The sequence below is a fragment of the Gallinula chloropus genome (assembly GCF_964237585.1).
Source record: "Gallinula chloropus genome assembly, chromosome: 9".
Lineage (NCBI taxonomy): Eukaryota > Metazoa > Chordata > Aves > Gruiformes > Rallidae > Gallinula > Gallinula chloropus.
Genome location: NC_140094.1, coordinates 12,317,340 through 12,339,901, shown reverse-complemented (window position 1 = coordinate 12,339,901; position 22,562 = coordinate 12,317,340).

Below are 22,562 nucleotides of genomic sequence, written 5' to 3'. Positions count from 1 at the left end.
TGTGAACTACTCCAGGCAAACAGAAATATTAATTAAACTGCTAAAAAAATAATGTCTGCAGAAAGGTTATTCTTGCACCTGGATGTGTGAACGGAAAGCGTGTAGTTTGGTCACAGGGGGAAAAATAGCTCACTTCCCATCCTTCTCTTGTGAAATCAGTTGCTTAGCTATAAGCCCTTATTCTTAGCAGAGATGGAGAATTTATTCCGTGCAAACAGTATCATCTATCAACTGGTATTTTTTTAAATTTTATTTTTTTCCCTGTTTGCAGAAGTATTTTGTGAGTTCATATTTGCCAGCTGGACTCTTTAGCTGGCAATTTTATGGGAATCAATTCAAGCCTTCCAAACGTGAAAAGTTGTTCACCTTGACCCTTCACTTCTTATAAACAATTACTGGATTTCCAAAATTGTGTAGACATGCTTCAGACCCTGATCAAACGAATGGTGTGCCTGACCAGTTATAATTAAACACACCCCTTTCTTAGGTCGGGATCCCCCAGCATGCATGGAAATAAATGATACCCCCCCCCGCCACTCGTGGGAATGGCCATCTCTTTCCAACAAGCACCTGCTCTTGCTTCCTCCCCAAACCAATCACCCTTAGTCCTATTTATTTCCAGAATCTGATTGTGCTGGACACTGTGAAAACACAGAAGCAGAACTGATCCCTGAATGCTTACAGCTGAAGCATGTCTCTAATGCATCTGATTAGCCTTTTAAATCGAGAGCTGCCTCCTGCTTGAAAACTTCTAGATCCTTCTGCTTTTTCTGTTGCATTCCCAGTGACATTTTTGTCTTCTGATGCCCAGTCCAAGATCCTTTCTTCCCTCTTGCCCATTCCCAGGATTTTCTGCACCGTGGGAGATGCTCTTGCCAAAGCAATCTCCCTTTTTGAGGAAATCCCCTCTCTGAGCATTGGAGCAGCAGCTCAGGATTGGGAATTACAGCCAGGGCAAGCAGCTCCACTCGATGCTTGTTCCTCTTGATTGCTGCATAGCGAGAGAGTGATGAGGGGAAGATTGATGTAGTGGCGAGCACAGTTCAGGTTGCACGCTGCTCGCTCCCTGAGAGCCCATTAAAGGGAAGATTTAAATGCAGCAGTAGTTGTTGGGATGACTGGAGAGTTAATTCCACGTGGAGGACAATTAACAGTTCCTAGTGAAGCAGAACCTGCTGCATGGTGCACGCTGTCATGCACAGGCTTTCTTTCGCTGCAGTTTGGAGGCTTCTACCTCACCCAAGCCACCTCACTGCCGTCTGGAAAACAAGGAGGTAAATATCAGTCAGGGAAATACCCCTGATGGGTGCAGCCCATCAGATCTGAGTGCCTGTTCCAGCCTTGCATGCAGCATTGCTAAAATGCTCTGCATTGAATAAAGGCGGGTTAGTTTTAGTTGGGTGCTGCTTGTCCACCATCTTAACCATACATCCAGAAGATATGAGAGGAAAGAGAGTCAATGGGCCAAGGGGGGAGAAAAAATAAGAAAGAAAATGAGCAATACAGCAGCCCAAAGCAGATCCTCCTTATGATGTGTTCTTTTTCACCATCATGGACAAAGCTTTTATGGTCCAGTGCTCAGGCACCACATAAAGGAGCATTGAGCCATCCAAGCCTGGCCACTGTCATGCCATGAAATAAGAAGGTGGTTACACTTACAGATATTCAGTATCATCAGCTTCTAAGTGACGGTCTTTAAAGACTCATTCAATTATATTTCACACATTTTCATCCCACTATCAGCACTGCAGGCAGAGTTGAGATCACTTATCACCTTTACGGTTCCGACCTGAATGTAAAATTACTTCTTTTTTTCTTTTTTTTCTTTTTTTTTTTCCAGTAGAATAACTCTAAACCAGGGTTTGCAAGATGTGGTTTGGGGACTAATTGCAGTCTCTTTCAAAAAGTTTTCACCTGTACATTACACACATGATGCAATTTAAGCTCTGCTTTAACTTCGTTTTTGTCTAGGAATGCTTTTCAATTTCTTTTCTGTTTTCCCTTAACTATCAGAAATGTCATACAAGACTGGTAAAGAAACCCAAGGAGACTGTTATTATATGATAATGCTACAGATTAGCAGTCATATAGAATCTGACTTAAATTATATTTTTTCAAAAATTCATTTTAGGGGCAGAATTTCATCTTGAATTTCAGCACTGGTGAGTCTACAATTTTACTACTGAAATTAAAAACTTGTTTTAATATATCACATCGTAAGAACTTGTCTGATCTGGTCGTCCTCCATGGGCACATCTAGTCCACAGGCTTTGCAGGTTGTAAATCACTATTCTGAGATACCAAACACTGACAACTGGCACTTAATACCTGACTTGTATTGGCAGAGCTGTGAAAAGATACCCATGAACCTGCCCCAGTGTTTACTTGAAACTGTATATCCCTTATTTGTGGACCAGAAGTAGTTGTAACTTCCACACAATTCATAGAATCATAGAATGGTCTGGGTTGGAATGGACCCTAAGAATCACAGAGTTCCCACCCCCTGCCACAGGCAGGGCCACCAGCCTCCAGGCCTGGAGGTTGCTCAGGGCCCCATCCAACCTGGCCTTGAACACACCCAGGGATGGGGCACCCACTCCCTCTCCGGGCAGCCTGTTCCAGCACCTCACCACTCCCTGTAAAGAACTTCCCCTTAATATCTAATCTAAACCTTCCCTCCTTTAGCTTTAATCTGTCCCCCCTTGTCCTGTCATTGTCTACCCTTTTAAAAAGTTGATTCTCCTCCTGTTCCTCTGCTCCCTTCAGGTACTGGAAGGCTGCAATGACATCCCCCCAGAGCCTTCTCTTCTCCAGGCTGAACAAGCCCAACTCGCTCAGCCTTTCTTTGTAGGGGAGGTTCTCCAGCCCTCTGATCATCTTCATGGCCTCCTCTGAACCCTCTCCAATAGTTCCACATCTTTCTTGTATTGGGCCCCCAGATCTGGACACAGGACTCCAGCTGGGGCCTCATGAGGGCACCTGCTGCCACCCCTCTTCTGATGGAGCCCAGGATACCATTGGTGTTCCGAGCTGCAAGAGCACACTGCTGGCTCATGTTAAGTTTCTCATCCACCAATTCACAGAAATACACAAACCTGAATATGCTGATCAACTTAATTTATTTAAATATAACCACTCTGCAAGGTCTTGATTTACGTGAATTTGTATTTGCAGTCCTTTCAAATCATTAGGGACAAAGAAGAAATTGCCTTAGATGCTACTCTTCTTTGAAGGGACTGAATTTATGATTAATTTTATTTCATAAACAAATTAATTGATTTACTTGTACATCTTCAAAAACTTCATTGCATACTCAAAGAGTAAGAGTTATAATATTAAGGATGAAAAGCTCTGTCCTTCATATGTCTTTAAGAAATCAAATCCTGTTTAGGCACAGAAAAGAGTGATGGACTTTTGATTTTTATCTGGGAATATGATAACATGATTGAAAATGACTGAATTTCCATGGTTTAGCAAATTTCTTCCCTTTAGACAGATCAGTTACTACTTTACATCTGTGGTAACCTATTTTCAGGTACATGATCCCACTTTTTGTACTGAACAATGTTTTGGACCCATCCAACTCCACACTAGGTAGTCACATAGCTACATAACCCTTACCTTGTTACTCTCATCTCTTAAAATCACTAACTCCTATACCACTATTTTGCAATGTTCATCCCTTTCCTACCTGAAGACACACTGTGGCTGGTATACTTGTGGGAGTTTATTTCTATAAAATTTAATGTTATGGGATTTATGTCTTTCTATTGCGATTTACCTCATCTTCTAAGATGCTTTATTATAAATAGTCGTAATTATGATTAATACTAAAGCAGCAAACAAATTCCAAAAAGTCTGGAAATTAAACTGTCAGCCACCAGTTTGCTTAAAAATTACCCAAACCTTGCTTGCTTTAAAATGTCCAATAGCAGTTCTGCACAGAAGAGACATTGTCTTAATTCACTGACATTTGGGCTATTCTTGAGACCATTTTTTTTCCTCTCCTTGTGACTAGGGTTAATATTCAACTGAAATGTTCTGTTGCTTAGGAACCATCTCATAATGCTGAATTCATTAATGCTTTTTCCAGTTCGCTCCCAGGAACCTTGTTAGATAGTGTTTCCCACTTTTATACTAATTAACAGGTATCTAGCAGGGAAAAAAAAATAATAATAAAAGAAACAAAAGAACATGCACTTTGTTAGAGACCATTTCTGCTTATCCTTTGCCAATCTTTTTCCTGGCAAAGAAACTGTAGCATTTCTGACCTTGAGCTCCTAATCCTTTTTTGGTAAATTACAATATCCTTTGAGCAAAGCAAATATAATTCTTAGATTGATCCTGACATTGCTGTCAAGATGATTGGGTGGGCTCTTCCCCTGGACACTGGGTGAGTTCAGTGGCTGATCTCAGTCCAGGCGAGTGTGTCACCTGCTGTCAATATGTTATTGCCAGTGCTGCACACAGTGAATGGGACGTCAGGCTGTGGCTTGTGGCACACATGGCACAGTGATCTCCCAGGAAAGCTGAGTGATGGTTTGCACAGAGCTTGCAGGCAGTAAAAACACCGCTGTTGTCCATGGCTCGCACCCATGGACAGGGGAGAAAGTAGGCCAAATGGCCCCATCCTTTTCTCTGCTACTTTTCTCAGAGCTACTCCTGAACACCTCTGTAGTTATCCAGAAGGGTCTCATCTCCTCCCACATAGACATCTTTTACCTGTCTCACACTGCAGGCTGCTTAGCACCTGGTTCCAGTTTTCCTCTGCTCATTGGTGCCTGGGAGCCAACGAGAACCACAGTCAAGTGTTTGTGTTAAGAAATTGAGTATTCTTGGACCGAGTTGCCATCCCAATTGCATCAATAGGCAAAGCAAGGCAAACCATTGATGTCATTAAACCGCCTGCTTAGTGTGAGCAAAGAATGAGAGCTCTGAAGTCTCTGTGATGAGGAGGAGGCTCTGCTTTCCATCAGCTTATTCCTCTAAATTTTGCCAGGCAAGGTTTTATTATTTTTTCTCTCGCTGGTGCTCACCCTGCAGCATCATTTGCCCCACTGGTACTCCAAGATTAAGCGGCTGGAAAAGGATAAACTATGAATCTCTTTGATTTATTTTTCCCTCCAATCCTTTAACTTAACTTCAGAAGCAAGAATCTTTTCTGATTAAAAAAACAGGGAGCAGAGGGCTGTATAGATAACTTAAAATATACGTGTTGATTGCTGATGCTCCTCCTACTCCCATTCTGCATGCACAGTGCAGAAATGCCAAGGCAAAGGTGTTTCCATGGTGTTTACCACTTAGACCTCTACAGTCAATATCCCACCCTGATAATAGCAAAGAGCCTGTTAGCATGTGATTTTCAGCTCAGATCTGAAAACTCTGAAGTACTGAGAATATTAGTCAAGGATCTGAATAAAGAACTCAATTTCTGGATGCTTGTGCAAGCCTCCCGTGCCCCCAAGATACCAACATCTCCACACTGATGATAAAGAACCTTGGTTTTTTCCATGTTAAGTGTCAAGAAGAACTGTTGATGTCACAAACATTTTATTTATTGCCAACCCTGATTAGATTTGCCAATATTTAGCAGCCAGACACAGAATTAAGAGATCTTAAGTGGTCAGGTCTTATTAACAATTTGTCTTTGATGTTGCCCTGTTAATTGCTTTGCTCTGCTTCAAGGTGCTGATTCAAATTCTTTTAAATTCTGTTAAATACGGGAGATGGTACGCTGCCTGTTTTGTAAAAGCTGACAACAGTGTTCAGATAAAACAAAGACAAATTCAAGGAAGTTAGTTATGTCCAAAACTAAACTGGAGCCAGTTTTCACATACCATTCACCTTAGCTATTTTAAAGGCCATCTGAATAAAGCAAAAACACCTGAAATGACATCGGAAAGGTTTTTTTTCTGATGGGGTTGAATTTCTTGAATGAAAAGCATTTTGATTTGTTTTGTTTCTTAAATAGTAAATACAATTTGGTCAATTTATTCCAGACATTTCATTAATGTGTGTCAATTGAATCAGTTGGTTGAGCTCAAGAAAGTGAGCGTTCTGGAGGGAAAATAAAAAAGTCATAAATATTTTGGGATATATAGAAAAAAATCAAAAGCTGAAAGAAACTTTGGGTTTAGCTCACAAAAAAATCTTTCTATTGAACCACTGCCGTTTGCAAGTTTACCTTCTGTTTGTTGAGAATGTTTTTTAAAATATGTACTTTGGGTTACCCTGAAATCAATCTCTTTCTTGATCTTCCAGAACTGCAAGCAAACAAAAAAAAACCCCAAAACTATCACTTATTCATGCACCTCTGCTCACGAGGGAGCCTATCTCTGAAAGCTTTCCAGCACACTTTCACAGATGCCAGAACTTCAGATTGCTCTGATAGAACTGAGAGATGTCCAGACAGCTAAATCTTTACTGATACTTTCAGAGGTTTCCTATCGGTAACATTTCTCACTGAGCATTAACATGCTCAAAGCTGTGATCGGCAAGCACAAATAAATAAATAATTAAATAAGTTTAAAAAGCAGCTTACAGGTTTTCTGCCTAATATTTTCCTTCATGCCTCTTTCCATGTCATCTAATCATGGTTTGCAAATGAGACAGAAAAAGCAGGAGTAACAGGCAGCTGTATGAATTTGTATCTGCCCAAAAGACCACTTATATTCCCAGTTTCAGACAATGGCCAGCAGCTAAAGCAACGGGTGACCATTTAGAACTTGAGCTGGACTGTAGGAGACAGCACAGGTCTATCAGGTACCAACCTCTAAAGACAACCTTGGCCTCATTGCAAGCAGAAGGTAAAACATGCCCTTGTTCTTATGCTGCTTTTCTCGTCTAAGGGAAATGAGAAGATGGAAAAAAGTGTGACAGGAAAGATGGACAGAAAGAATGAGAGCAAATCCGCTCCTTGGCATGGAGGGAGGGGATATGAGCGTGTCTGACTAAGCTGTCTCCAGCGGATGGAGGCTAGGAAACTCTGGCATGGAGCTACTTCCATGTGTGACTCATATTAAAAGTCATCATTAAATGAAGTGTGGCTGACTTGTGCAGTTCATGTGGAAAGCCACTATTTAGGTGAAGTGGAAGATGAAACCTGAGGGATTAAGTGCCAGTTTTTTTCAAGGGCCCTCCCTGACTCTCCAGCTTGCTGAAGATATTTCCGAATGAGCGGCACTGAGAGCCTTATGAGAAAGGCTGGTCTGTGAGTTGGCCAGGCCTGCTTTGCAGAACAGCTAAACACTGGTTGAGCATTTGTACAAGGAAGAAAGCTGGTCTGCAGGGAAAGAAGCTGATTTTGTGGCTTAAGTGTTGCAATAGGCCCCAGGAGATGCAGATTTAAGACCAATTTCTATTGCAGACTCACTAAAGAGGTGTGAGTTAGTTGCTTGCCTCAGCTGCCTATCTGTAACAATGGAAGAATAATACTTCGTATTACTCCATTCGTGTCTTATTTAGATCATATTCCCTCCTGGGGAGGAAATATATCTCAGTTGGTAGTGATATAATACCAAAACCAAAGAGCCCAAATCACAAGTGATGCCATGACATATGATCATATTCTTGTCATCCTCTACTTCTTTTACATCACCTTTGCCAGCATGAAGGGCTCACAGTTCTTGGGGCTAAGCTAGCAAAGCCAGGAGATGAAACAGGTTGGATCCCATCTCTCCTTTGTCCTTCTAGGATTGCCATCCGACTTGCAGAGTTTCTGCCTACCTTGGGGTCCTGGTAGAAGCCTGTCTGGAATAGAGCCATAGGACAGTCTGCTGTTCTGATGAAAGGTATGTGAAAGTTCTTGTCAGGAGGTTCTCCTTTTCCGGAGATTTTAATAAACAAGCCTGAATTATTCTCTATACAATGTCAGGCTTTTCCTTTTTTTTAACAGAATACAACAGAAGGAAAGTTAGAGGTTTGTTGTTTTTTTTTCTCTATGATAAGCTCTTTGTACCATGACTCAGATGACTACCTATGAACTTTCATTCTCACTTCTGGTACAAAATTTTGTGCAGCCCCAGAGGCATGCCAAGATGGCTGGCATTGATGTCGAAGTGTGTTGAGGTCCCTTGGGAAAGTTGGAGGTGATGTCTCCGGATGAAGAGATGCAGACCATGTTTCCCAGGTGACTGAACTCCCCCACAACAACCCCAGAGAGGATTATGTTCTTCTCTGCACAGATAACTAATAGTCTATTCCTGACTTTGATTTCAGAAGAAGTACAAGCCCATGTAAAGTCTCCTTGGAAAAGTTAGCAGTGCTTCCTGTGATGTTGCTGGCAGGTATTTGGACTGCCACAGCAGCACTACTCAGCTGAGAGACTGTCCCTCTACTTACGGCACTGGAGGATCCACCGACCCAGCTCTCACTTGAGCTGCAGAGCTCAGGAAACAGTTTATAGCCACAAGCTATTGTGGGCAAGAACAAAAAAGCAGTGGCAGAAGATCTGAGGAACCACAGAGGAGGTGCGGTATATGGATGGGGTTCTTTGGGGTTCCATTTTCCCCTGTACAACCCTCACATTCTTTTTGTTTAATAACTGCACTAGGGAGAAAGAAACGGCTTGTACAGAGACCACAGAGCCAGAACTGGGTCTAGGGACAGAGGAAAGCAACCTCCCTGTAATGCAAGTGCTCAGTTTCTGACAACACTTCACAGGGCTCACGGCCTCACTGACCCATAGCAAATCCTTCAGCAAATTCCCCATCTTGTGCTCCTTAGCAATCCTGCTGCTTGCTCATCTTTCTGCCTCCAGCCCAGGTAGGTCCTGCCCTGACTGGTCCAAGGCAGACAGCTGTACAGCCGGCCGGATCCGTAGCTGATCACAGACAGCTAGAAGGTGACTGGTGACCTACTCCCTGAAAAACAAATTAGAGAAGCACAATCAGCAGGTGTTTGCTGGAGCTGCCACATAATGAGAAGACTGAATGCATGCAGCACACGCAGTACTTGTCTGCAAGCTGCTACACGGACCTATCTAGTCATCTGCAGATGAGATACCCACCAGATCAAAATGAAAATCGTTTGCGGTGTTTTCAGACCCTGGAGATGTGAGCCCTGTGCTAAACCTGCAGCTTGTTGCATTTTGTGTGTTTTGAAGGCTAACAATAGATTTCAGTACAAAACTGATTTTCTCATTTAAATCAGACACACAGTTCACTACTGGGAGACTGACAGGTATTTTCAGTTCCTGGAAAATCCCCTTCCTTCGCCATCGACTCTGCTAACAGCAAAATTCAGGGAAGGGTTGTGGTTACATTTCTGTAGGGTGGGGAACCAGACAGAATGGCCTCAGGGAAAGTGCTTGTTTTCTTTTCAGTCCTGCTTGAGTGTTTCAGAGCTGTTTGGATGTGAGCTGTGCTACCAGGACGTGTGAGTTGTCCCACGCCAAGCTCCACCTCTGAATATTCTTACTCTGATCTGTCTCTAATGATAATTGCTGTTGTAGGCCTCGTGTTTGTGGCCCTGTATTGACAGGTGAAATAAGAGGAAGGCTTAACATGCACACCGTGCCTTCCATGCCCGAGTGATTAATTTGGCCATCCACAACTCAGAACAATAATCCTGTCCCAAACACAGCTATCGAAAAATGAGTTATCAAAAAAACAAGGCTACAGAAATTGCACTGTGGAACCAAATACACCAGTAAAGGGAGCATTTGGTCTCAGGGCTTCAGTACCATGCTACGGAAAGAACCCGTGGAAAGAACCCTTTTTCATAAATACAGTGAGGAATCTTTAATTACTGCTTAATTAATTCTTCCTTTAGAGAAAACCTGAAGGCACACTCACACACGGACCCACACAAGAGGTCTGTCACACACACTTCCTTGCATTTCCACTGGTGGTTTTTGGCCAGCCCTCTTCCTGCATCGCCACTTGCTTGGCACCCAAAAACATATGTTAAGTCCTTGTGATTAAATATTCCCCAGGCTCTCCATTTATACCTTGTGCTATAGATCTGCTGGACATTAGTGTGTGTATACACAGACATATATATTCGATTTATGGGAACTATAATGACCTTCAACGAGATAATCTCACCTGTCCCTGAATGTTAATCTTCATTTCCCACAGCCACTTTCTCTTAAATCTGACTAAAGGCTATTGGGTCTGGCAGGAGAACAACAGTGGCCTTCCCCTGCTCTGAGATAACAGGAATGGAGCCCAGAAAGCAAGAATGATGCTGACAAGCCAAAGAATCCTGTATATATTACATAGCCATCGTCAAGATTTCATGGAAGCTAATCCTATTTGTGTTTTGCTCTGTGTTTCTCAGTAGCCAGGCTCCTGCTGTAATTACACCTGGAACCTTTTCTTTCCTAAGCTGCTTTTTAGTGTTCAGGCCCAAGGTCACGCTGCAGAGCTACAGGTTAACCAAGCAGTGGCTTGAGATTTTAAGTGCAAAAGGTCTCGTGTTTTTTCTGTACATGAGTGCACTGGAGTTATTATTTGAATGGATTTGCAGGCAATACAATATCATGGCTGAGTGTTCTGATAAGACTGAAAGGAAATGTGTTCAGAATATTTTGGTTCATGAAAAAAAAAACCAAACCCAATGTTTTAGCTGCTTGTCCTGGTTCATGATTAAAGCAACCAGAGAAATCTCATCCTTCCCCACAAGATGGAAATTCTATTTTTTGATGAGCCCAGGGGACAATTTCCCATCCCCGGTGCACTGGGTGGACATGAGCAGCATTCCTGGCACATGGCAGCCCTGCGTTTCTCTGAGATGAACACCCGCTCATTAAAGCACGACTCAGGACACCTGTAGTCTGTTCCCAGATGCACTCTTAGCTTATTAAATCTCCTCTGCACCTTAGTGACAGCAGATAGACAGTGCCTAAGTGAAAGGGTAGAAACAGTCTTGATATGTTTATGGAATAATGTGTGAAACATATTTTTAATTTCCAACTGAAAAGGTGCTATTTAAGTACATTCATGCATATGCATATTTTTATGTATGTTAAATTGGGGGGGGAGCAGCAAAAAAGAAATCCAACAAATAATGTGTCGCTATGAATAAGAGAACCCAAGAGTTTCTCACATTAGAACTGTTGATTGTAAAATAAACAACACTTTTTATTGAGTAGCTATGCCTGTTCCCCAGTGTCTGAAGATACATTACTTACACCGTTCCAATCTCACCATGAAGCCAGTCAGTCAGCAGTGTAAATCTTTCTCCTCCTCGGGTCATCACAGAACACTTCAGCTGGGTTGTTGGTTTTTTTTTTTTTTCCTTTCTTTTTCTTTTGCATTGCTTATAAACCTGCCAACATCTGAAGAAGGGACTTGTGTTGTCCCAGAGGTCACGTATTATACAACTCATTTGCTGGTTCAGTTACAGACACGACAAGCTGTCTTGCCTTCAGTTTGCACACTGGAACCACTTTCCTTTTGTGATTGAACCAGGCTCATCCCCACGTGTGCAGTGAGACTTGTTAGGCGCTGTATCTGTCTGGTCATGCTCAAGCAGTACCAAAACAAATCAAGATGTCTGGAAAAGAGGTTTGGATTGTATAGAACTGGCCAGATCCCAGGATCCTATTTTGTTCCGGGATTTCCACAACCAGCAAGTGTTCCAGGGATGATGTTCTGTAGGAAAAAACGGGAGCTTGGGAACATCTTTGTCTCTCACAAAAAACCGTTATGAACAAAATGAGATAATGGACCATGGAGTTTCTTCTTAAAGAGCTGATTTTGAGGGGGGAGGGAAAAGATAATCCCCTGTGTACCTTCTGAATCAGTTTACGGCACACAGCCATTGAAGCATTAAGTCATGGTTAGTCTCTTTGGCCTGGTGTACAGCAACGGGGGACGATTGTCATGAAACACCAGAATGAGTTGCTGATGGATACAGAATGAAAGACCCAGAGTAGATAAGGAGCTTAACACAAGCCTGGGAAGGATTTCTGGCCTTTATGCTACCTTAGGAACAAGTGCTAAACCTAAGGAGGGATGAGAAAAAGAGGAAAGGGTGAGAATAGGGGAAAGAGTGAGAAAAGAAAAGAGGAAAGAGGGAAGGTGGTGTACAATGGCTTCAAAGTGTAAGAAAAGATGAGACTGGCCCTTTCTCAAGAGCTTAGAAGCAAAATTGGCTTCCTGGAGAGAGAACATAAGAAATCTGGCAACCTAAATATATTTAAAGGGCTTACAGCTCTCCAGGGAAAATTTTGAGGCTATTGAAGTGGAAAAAAAAACATTTGCTAAGATTAAACAGGCTTTTTTCCACAGAAAAAAAATAAAAATAAAATACTGACAAAGCAGACAAATGTTTGGCAGGAGACCCAGAAAGAGAAAAAAAAATCCCAACAAAACATCCCACAACCTGGCAATAACAACAAAAACGTGATGTGGGAAATCTGGGTAGGGGAGAGGTCCAGCCCACTTCCCCTTTGCCTTCCACAAAGGCTGTAAGGGGAAAGTGTGATATTAGTCCATGTAGAGTTACCTAAAGAGCCAACTTCACAAAAAAGAAATTAAAAAAAAAAATTCTTGAAACGCCAGAAGAGAACCTTTCCAAGCAGAAATTTGAAAATTTAAGGCCAATGAGAACCCTTGCAGAGTTAATGTTGAATAGGCTTTAATACCTGGTGCGTGATAGGAAGAACAGGCATGGTCACAGCAAGTGACTCGTGCTGAAATAGCAGGTGCTGGATGGTTTTGGCTAATTTGATCACTCATTTTGAAGAAATTTGCTGTGAAAATGTTAGGGTGAAACAGTGCCCATTCAGGACCTCTATCCATCCATCCCTGAAGCAAGCCATGTGCTGTTACGATGCATCTATTTATCTTGGGTTCTCAGCATCTCCATCTGTGCAGTCCATGGAAAGTTGGACAACATACTGTCTGACATCTCAGTTCTTACTGTAGCAGCAAGTCATGGACCTTGGATTGGAACTTTGCCCCAGGGAGCAGTGGAATCAGAGAGGGAGCAAAGTTCCTGTTGAAATTGCCCACAAATCTTGGCACTATTTGTGACAGGGGTGGCATGTCATGGAGAACTTCTGTGAACTTACAGTGAGGTAAAGGTGAAAATCCCTCCACTTGTGTCAGTGCAATTACACTACAAGGAGTAATCAGGCTTGTGGGAGCAATCCCTTTGCAGTTCCATGGCCAGCTAGGTGTGAAAGGCCCTAGCAGAAGGTCATTATTAACCTGCCTTGTTAATACTGTGAGCTGAGATGTCAAGCTTGTCAGTCCTTCCTTCCCACACGTATACAAGATGGATGTAGGTGCCCATAGAGTATATTCCCCTAAGATCAATGACCTGGTTAAGGCTAATTACCACACACTCTCAGTCTAAATTAAAAAGGATCTTAGTAACTGAAAGCCCTGTATGATTAAGTGGCTCCAAAGATTAACTGTGATAAGAGTGGTATGGCACTTCCAGGTTTCCTCAGCGCTACGTATTTGTCACTCTCTGGGCCCACCACATGGACCTTGAAGCTCTGTTTCAAAAGGTCTGCAAAGTGAATTACTGGTCATTTATCAATTGGGAGTGGACAAACAAAAGAATGCTTTCAAGCACCAGCTTAATCTGAGCAGCAAAATCAGCTGCTCAGAAGAAGTTTGATCCCTGAGGTGCTGGCTGGGCAAGTGAGCCTGATGCTCTTACATCAGCATCTTGCCCTGGCTGTCACCCATGAACACAGGGCAGCCTGAAGGAGATTTTTTTTCTCCACTCCCTGACTTCATGTGAATGCTGAAGGCACCGGTGGCTTCTGGTTTACCCACCAAGGAGGCACAGAATACAGCACCACTTGGACATCTTGATGCCTGCTGTTGTATTTTGGTCCTGGCTCATACAACAGGTTTCCTATAGAGGCAGCAGCTTTCCACCCCTACAGCTGCTCCTACGCAAGGGTTCAAAGGAAGGACCTCAAAGAAGCAAGGCTGACATCGATCAGAAATGGTTTCTATACCATATATAAATTCTATAACAACCCTCCAGTCTCAGAGCAAACATCCAGCTGGACCAAAATACGCTGTCCATGGCAAGTAGCTGGTGCTTAGAAATGAATATAAGAAAGAGGAAAAGCAGAGCAAGAAAATTCCCTGCCAACACCCCTCCTCATTTTTTCAGTAATCTGCAGCTTAAAGAGTCCCAGATTGGAGCTTGGATCCACTTCACTGTGTTTAATAAGCCCTTGATGTACTTTTCTTCCATGAATTTGTCTAATTGCTTTTTGAACCCATTTATACTTTGGGCAATGAGCTCTACGGTCTGATTATGCTTTGTGTGTGGAAAAGGACTTCCTTTTGTTTGTTTAAATCTATGGCCTGATCGGTTTATTCGGTGCCTCTTATTTCTGCCTTACAAGAAACAGTGAATAATTGTTTGCAGTCACTTCCTCCATGCTATTTTTTTTGTATAACCATAAATATAGCCCTCACTTGTTTATTTTCCAAGTTAGTGAGCCCTAACCTTTTGACTTGTGCATACAGAACCTGCTCCGTACTCATGTGATCATACTTGCCAGCCAGCTCTGTATCCCTTCTATCTCTACAGAATTTTTGTCTCTGAGGGCACAACCAGCAAAATCGGGATGTGAGCCATTCTAGCAGTATAAAGACCTTTCTTCTTTTGTTCTCTAGATCTTTTCTAATTATTACTAATGTACTCTACATGCCTTTTTGACCTGTGCTGATTATTGAACTGACTTTTTCAGAGAAATTCATAGTGATTCCAAGGTATCTCATGAGAGATAGCTAATTTGGAACGTGTTTCTATATATTTACAATTAAAATTGGTTTTCCTCATGTGTATCACTTTACATTTATCAACACAGACTATCTTCTGGTCTGGAAGGGCTGTTACCTTTCACTTTGTAAAAAAAAGTACTCTGTAAGTTGTTCTACTCACATTTCAAATAGAGAATGCTTGAGACTCATCCTTCTTAAACTACTGACCTCCTCCCTAGTGAACTCTGATAAAAGAATTTATTAGGCTTTTCCACTATAGCCTTTTCTTCCTTGAGCAGCCATTATACCCTAATCATGAACTGCCAGTGTAAAATATCTGACAGGTTTCTTGTTTCTGATGTGCTTGAATTGTTACTTCAATTGCCTTTTGAGAGTTGTTTCTGAAATTTCCTTTGCCCTGCCATATGACAAATTTTACATTGAACTTGGCCAAGTTTGCTCTTTTCCATTTTCCTCTTTTTGGCCCGATTTCTGCTCTTCAGTGAATGTCTTCTACTTTAAGTATCCTTTTTCTTCTAAAATCTGCAGCTCAACCAAACATAGTCCTTTTTGCTCTATTCGCTCCTGCCATTTTTGATGCTATAAATTTTTGTGAGCATCTAATGTGATCTTTTCCATAATTTTCATGCCACAGGAAAAGTTTTTACCCTCTTAGCTGTTGATTTTCTGCCTTGTTTTTTATGACGTTGCCTTTCCTCAAGATAAATGCTAATGCTACCGAAGGATGCTTTGTTTGTTTGTTTCTCAGTCCTACAAGACTGTTGAATTGAATTGAATTAAATTGTGCTTGTTATTACAGACTGATTCTTAAACGGTTGTTTCTCGGATCCAGCCCTGATCAGGACAGGGTGAGGAGTTGTTTTTCCTCCTGCCAGATCTCAGAACTGTGTATCCAGACTTTCTGTATTCATCTGGCTCAATATATAGGCATGTATTAACAGGGACTGCAGAATTCTTCCTGGCTGGGATGTGATTTCTTTCCAGAATAAAACAGCTCATACGTTAAATAACTGGAATAGCATGTAGGCAGTCTGAGATCTTTGAGCTGGGGTGGGGTTTTTTTGGTCCCTATTGTTTATTTGTTTATTAATAATTCACAAGACTAGGTTTCCAGAAGTAGACACATACATTTCATATCTCTGTGCTCTCTTCCTGCCACAGTTCACGTGTACGGGGACAGATTTTCACTGTGCTAATGCCCAGCTTTTCCCAAAAATAGATGTAGCAGTGTTTCTTAAGATACTGAGAAAATCACTGACCACTTCTGAGTGTCTGCAGTTACATTTTTCATGTCTTTCCTTTCTGCTTTCCTCAAGAATTTCCCACACTTCTGCCACTCTGTAAATGGTATTTTAAAAATCCCTGAATGTATAAGGCTTGTGTCAACTATACCAGTGTTTCCTAAAAGTTGGCTGTATTATCTGATGCAATAAATATTGCTTAGAACATCCGAGACCATAAATCATTAGGAGAAGAGCCTGAACCCAGTAGCAAATTATCACAGGCAAACTTACAAATCTGTAGAGACTTACATATTTTATTTGAGCTCAACTTCAGATGTTTAATATGTGGGCCCTGTACACGGGATCAGCTGGAAAGCAGAACCTTTCTCTGTAACCCTTTCATAAATCCATTCCTTTATTTTTAGTAGTAGCTTTAACTGCCAGCAGTTATCTGTCATGTCTGGCCTGTCTGGACTTCTTCACTGTCATATCAGAGCAGTCATATTAAATAATATACTGGCATCGTGTTTTTGTAAGAGGATTTTGATAAGCAATAAAGGGACAGTCTGATAGCACTGCCATGAAACTCCTGTACAGAAAGCTGAATTACCTACCAGAATTAGCTCTGCCAGCGTGTTTCCAAGAACAGCTGCTCTTGGTGGCTGTCCCAGCCCTACATTTCTGTAGCATTTAGCAAAAGCCCCTTCCATCTGCACTGCAGCACTACCTGCAATTCAGGTGATGCATCCTCACACAGGCACCCAGCAGCACTGTCCACTGTCCTATTCCTGCTATCTCCTCCCAAGCACAGACTGCCAAGCAAGAAAAATGGCAGGATATTTCATGCTATTGACAAATGGCGACAGGATTCAGATGACTGAGCTCATTTCCAGTCTAGCCTTGAGCAGGTTTGAACCTCCATGCCTGCTATTGAGAGTTTTAGCATATCATCTGCTACCCTTTGCTACCTGCTCCAAGGTCAGACCTACTAAAGGAAGGATCTGCATTAATTGTCATGGAAAAGAGGGGATTTCAAGGTAACTGTCAAGAAAGGGGAGAGACTGGAAACACAGAGCAAATAAATTAGATTACTTTCACCTAGGTACACAATGTTTCTAAACTGCCTGTGTGCTGAAGAAGGGTTCTGGGGCTGAGCTTTACCCGTCCCTGGCCTCTGAAAGGCCAGGGGGAGAGGTATTCAGAAGCACACAAAATCATAATTGTTTTCAATTTTCTCTTTTTTTTTTTCCTCCAAGTGAAATTTTATGATCAGGGTGCAGGCTGATCTGCAAGACAAGTTGGCAGAGGTTTCGGGCCAAACATAATTTGGGATCGCTGCCACAGAAATACTGGAACCAGATAGAGACATAAAAACCCTCTGTGTGCAGGTTGAAAACGAAGTACAATGTTTGTTATTCTGTCTGTCTTAGTCTGGCAAGGTGCTGGGATAATAAGCGGTGGGTAAGCATTTTGTTTCTGCTACTGATACAGTGTGATTACTTTTCCACAGAGCGGGTCTCTTTAGAGAAGATGTATAAAATTGACGAAAGCCATCTATGCATTCCCAGCAAAGGTCTGCGAAATTATGGGCTGCAATCTAAAAGGTGGCACAGCCGAAATGCAGTGGGATTAGCTCTAGCAGTGACTTGTAATTTCCCACCAGATGAGTGCTGACGGTAGTGAGTGAGAAGGTTAAACCACGGCAGTAGGACAGGAGGGGTGCAGTGCCTAGGAGGAGAGAGCTGCTGGGTTTATTCACAAACACAGCAATAATCAACAGCCATGAGAAACTAAATGGAAAACTCACATGACAGTCTAATAGGCTTTTGGTAACATTTCGGATATTTAGGAAGTTTTGCATGAATCCGACAAGGGCTCCAACGAATTCCTTTTCCCATTTTAATGGAGGATAAACAGATTTAAGCAAATCTTAGGCCAGATTTATTAAATATTATGTAGATTTTTACAAACCCACTGGAGATTCAATAACAGTTATTTTTGAGTTAGCAAATCTTTCCTTGTGCTTGTTAGAGATCTTGGTAGATTAAACAAGGAGCCAGGTCTAGCAAATGTTGAAATTTAATATTTAGAGTCAGACTGAATAAACCATGGGCGGATTTTGCAATGACGTGTTCAAGATTTAACAAATATTGTCTCATCTCAAGAAAATAAATGTTAAATAACGATGAAGCTAATAAGGTTCAGCAAGACAAGAGCTTCATTTACAAATCTTTTATGTATTTAATAAATACATTTATTAAATGAAGTGCAGTACTCGTTGGAGATTGTATCGATGTAAGAAATTCATCTCCGGTATGACTTAGTCAGACTAATTCCCCATTTATTAAATGTTCTTGAGATTTAGAGAGTCCACATCAAGCTTAATGTGCATCTGGGATGCTCTGTAAAACATTCATGAGAAATGGCAGCCAGTGGCAGCCTAAGGGTTGGGAAATATCTTCATCATTTTTGCTTATGCTTCTCGCCAGGAAAGGGACATCTGAAGGGAGAGGAAGTAATTTTTAAACAAAGTGTTTCTGATACTAAGGTTGTGTGTGTGTGCGTGAGAGGGTTAATCACGGGGAGAGCTGGAACTCATATCCAGAAGGAGGAGGATGATGAAGTAACTGGGGTCACGATAGCTGTAAGATTATATAGACTTGGCACACTGGGACAGAACCCAGCAATTGTCTGGGGCACTGAATATTCAGCACTTTGAGTATCAGTGAAAAGATATAACCTGTGGATTGCAGTGAGCTGACCCCTTAGCCACAGTGCAGGTGGAATAGCAGGGCAAGCATCTGTTAAGTCATTTTTCCTTTCTTTTGCTCTACCTGTGATTGCTCAGTTCAGCTCTTGGCCACCTTGCTGAGACCAACAGAGAGGTGATGGGTCCTTCTGGTTATTTTGAGTGTGGATGTCTGTTCCCAGGGAGACGGATGGAGCAAGGCTCTCAGATTGGGGCTGAGGCCCCTGGAATGCTGCTGGATGGTCTCAGGGCTCACCTGAAACTGGAGCAGATTGTGTGAAGTGCCATTCCCTGAAAGATGTGCGTAAATGAGCTACAATCTCACCCGCCTCAAGCACGGTTTGGTGACTCAAAATTCATGTTGCCTGATGTCACCATTCCTTTCCCGGTGCCATTGCTTGTTGTTCCCAGACCATAAACACTTCCATGAACTCCTACTGCATGTGGCACCCTCAAAGACCAGCTATGTGAACACAATAATCTCTGAGGTGTGATTTGATAGGCCTGGACAAATGTTTTTGACTTATTTTCTCATCCAGCAAACAGCCTTTAGAGTAAAATTTTTAGTGATGATGCCTGCAAAGGCAAAATCTTGAATTCTACTTGACATAGGTAGTTCAAAAGATAGTGTGAATTAAATGTGGAAGAGAACCAAGAGTACAACCACATCATCTGCAATCAGCTCCCATTTCGTGCTTCTTGGAGAGTAGTGGGATGACTTCAGAGCTTGAAACTGGCATCATCCTGTTCACAAGCAACTTAAAGGGCACAAGGTTGCAAGTCCATTTCACTTGGATTCCCCATTCCGGTGCCAGTATGAAGTCTCGGCATGTGTATAGTGAGTGACACCATGTCCCAGTCCTGCACAGTGTCTCACAGAGGAGGTGCTGTTCCAGAGTCTTTCACAAGAGGGGGTTTCTGGCAGAGTGTGTCAAATCCTTGCTGCCTGCAGCCCATCATGAGTACAGGACCATCTCTTACAGAGGGGGACAAAGCGAGGGGACCTCAACAAAGCAGGGGTAATCCAGTGGGAATGCACACGTAACACAAACAAGACTATTTACCGCCGTCTGCTACTGTTTGAGAGCAGATCAGCTGAAGAGAGTTCCCAACAGCAGAAAAAAACATCTCTCAGAGGAGATAATAATCGTAATTGAAATCAGAAAAGCCTCAAGTATCTTTGTGCATACAGTAATAGCATGACATTTAGGATCACGGTGGGATTAATAACGGGGAGCATCATTCTGCCATTTGTGGTCTGTTTTGTTCAGGGCAGGGGCCATGAGTTCAACTGTCACTGCGGCGGTCCCCAGGGGTGGCTCCTGCCCCCAGACCCTTGCTGGAGGTGAAGGTCGGGTGGCATCTGGTGTGCCGTTCAGTGGAGGAATGCCCACACTGTGACGCCTGGCATGATGGAAGCGAAGCTATTTAGCATTCTGCCATTCCACACAGGGAGAAAAGAAAAAGTGCAAGAAAGCTGAGCTGAGATTCAGCTCACACCAACCTTTGAAGGAACAATTATAAAATGCAAATACTATGGACGCTTCCTTAACAAAGCAAATCTATCCATTACCTGCCTTTGTTCTTTTATCAAACATCTATTTAAAGAGAAAATTCTTCTCTATTTCATTTTTTCCCCTCCCACGCTCCATGATGTTAATACAAGATGTCCATCAGATTTCTTATTGCATGAGTCGAAGCAAGCTGACTCCTAAATGCTTACTGTGTCACATCAGATAACTATGACAACACTGCTGGGCATCTCCTTGTGTCAAACAGCTTTTTGCAGCACAAAGGTTTATGGCAGGTGAGAAACTCCTCATTTTACAGTGGGAACAGAGACAAAACCCACACTTTTTGCCAGAGCAACTCCCACATGTTGGGAGGGAGCCACCAACCAGATGAATCCATACCCATGTAAGCTAGATGTGCTAAAGAAATAATCGTTGCTTGAGATGGTCACTTTTATTTCTAAACCAACCTTGCCCTGGATCTGTATCAGCTCTGCCCACAGCATCACCTGTTGAAGATCCCTTCTTTCCTGGCCAGGGTCCAAGGGCAGCTCAGTCCCATCCAGATCAGTTTAAGACAGTGAAAAAAAAGCTCAGGCTAACAAGAAGCCAAGCAAATATTAATTAAAAAAAAAAAAAAAAAAAAAGAAAAAGGAAAACAGACAGGAGCCCTGAATACTGAATAAAAAGCAACAAAAAGCTGGGAAAAAAAGCCTCTTCTCCCCAACCCAGACAGCTGTTGTGGGTTTTTTTCTTGTTATTAAACCTGCTTCATTCATCACAATTCGGACAAGCTTGAGATGATGACCCTCCTGGTATAAAATCAGGGACTCCCTTTGCCAGCCAGAGGAGCCGGTTCTTTCCCTGTGCTCAGGAAGATGGCTATGCCAGGCTGTTACGCAGCAGGTGTCAGCAGTGACGCGTAAAAGCAGACAAGTGTGGCTCAGCATTCCCTGCCTGCCGGCCCTTCTCTTTCCCGGCCATTTACATGATGTGCAAATTATCAGAGTATTTTGCTGCCTTCAACAGGATTTTGAAAATAGATCATCCAAAATTAAGGTCACTTTCCCCCCTTTCTGATTAGCATTGAGCTGCTTCCATATCTCAGGGGTGGGAAATAAAATTTAAATGAGGTTCAACATTTATTAGGAAATTTTCTTTAAGATGCTGTAACGTTCCTGCTTCTAAGATCTATTTCCTTGCTGCAATCAGTTTTAAGAGTCTCTATTTAATTCAGGTGACAGGTCCAGTGGAGTGAGACATGGGTAAATCTGAGGCTTAAAGTTAGAATAAAAGAGAAATTGAATGGAATTGGGTTTTACACTCTGCTTTTCACACTGGGCGCATTGTTATTCACATTTATCACCATCTATAAAAGATGCAAGAAGAAGAGGAAAAAAAGCAGGAAATGAAATGCCAAAAAAATAACTGTCTTTAAATGATGAGCAGCTGAAGAAAGACGGCGAATTCTGACTAAAAAGGACACCCTGAGAGATAAGGCCCTGGATGTTGGATTTGTTAAAGGGAGACAGAAGCTGGAAGACATAAAGTGCGATGTGGGAATATACAAAACTGTCCACAGTGAGAACTCAGGTAATTCCTAACTCGTTTAATCTACAGACCTAATTATCTTCACCCCATCCAAAAGTCTTCCACAACAAGCAAAAAAAAAAACCCAGAAAAAAGCCCACGGTAACATTTCCTTCCCATTTTTTCCAGTGTTTAGTAGCAAAGTGCTCTTCCCAGCAGTAAGAATCCATTACTTTTAACTCAATATGCCACAGTACTTTTATGAGTATGCTAACTAGCACTGTAAATAATTGAAAATAAGTGATACTTGTTAAAATAAATGAACAAAGTGTATTTTGTAATGCAGTATCTTTGATTTTTTTATTGTGTTTGATTGCTAATTTGCAGAATTCTGCACTCCCAAATACATCTCTTAGTCATTAGAGGAACTTGTTCTGATCTGCTTCATGAATAGAAATAACTGCAGGGTTTCGATATCAATAAAATAGGGGATTGCATGCTATGGAATATGTCAGTTAAAGAAGAGGAAAGGACAGGACTTGCTGCTGTTATGTAGTTCAGGAACATAACCTGCTCTTTTCTCATCCTGAAACTGGGGTGCTTCACAAGCAGAAGCAACAGCAGAAAAAAGGAGTTAAGTCTGAGGTATTTCCTCTACATACAGGAAAAGTTTGGTTTATACACACATCTCCCTGGTTTTATTTTTGGTAGTAGGGGAGGAATGGAAGAACCATGCCATGAGTGCAGTTTTTCTGAAGAAAGGAGATTTTTGAAGGAAGCAACAGGCTGAGCTGTTCCTTCAGGGTTCCATCAAAGAAACATCACCATTATTTCAAGAGAC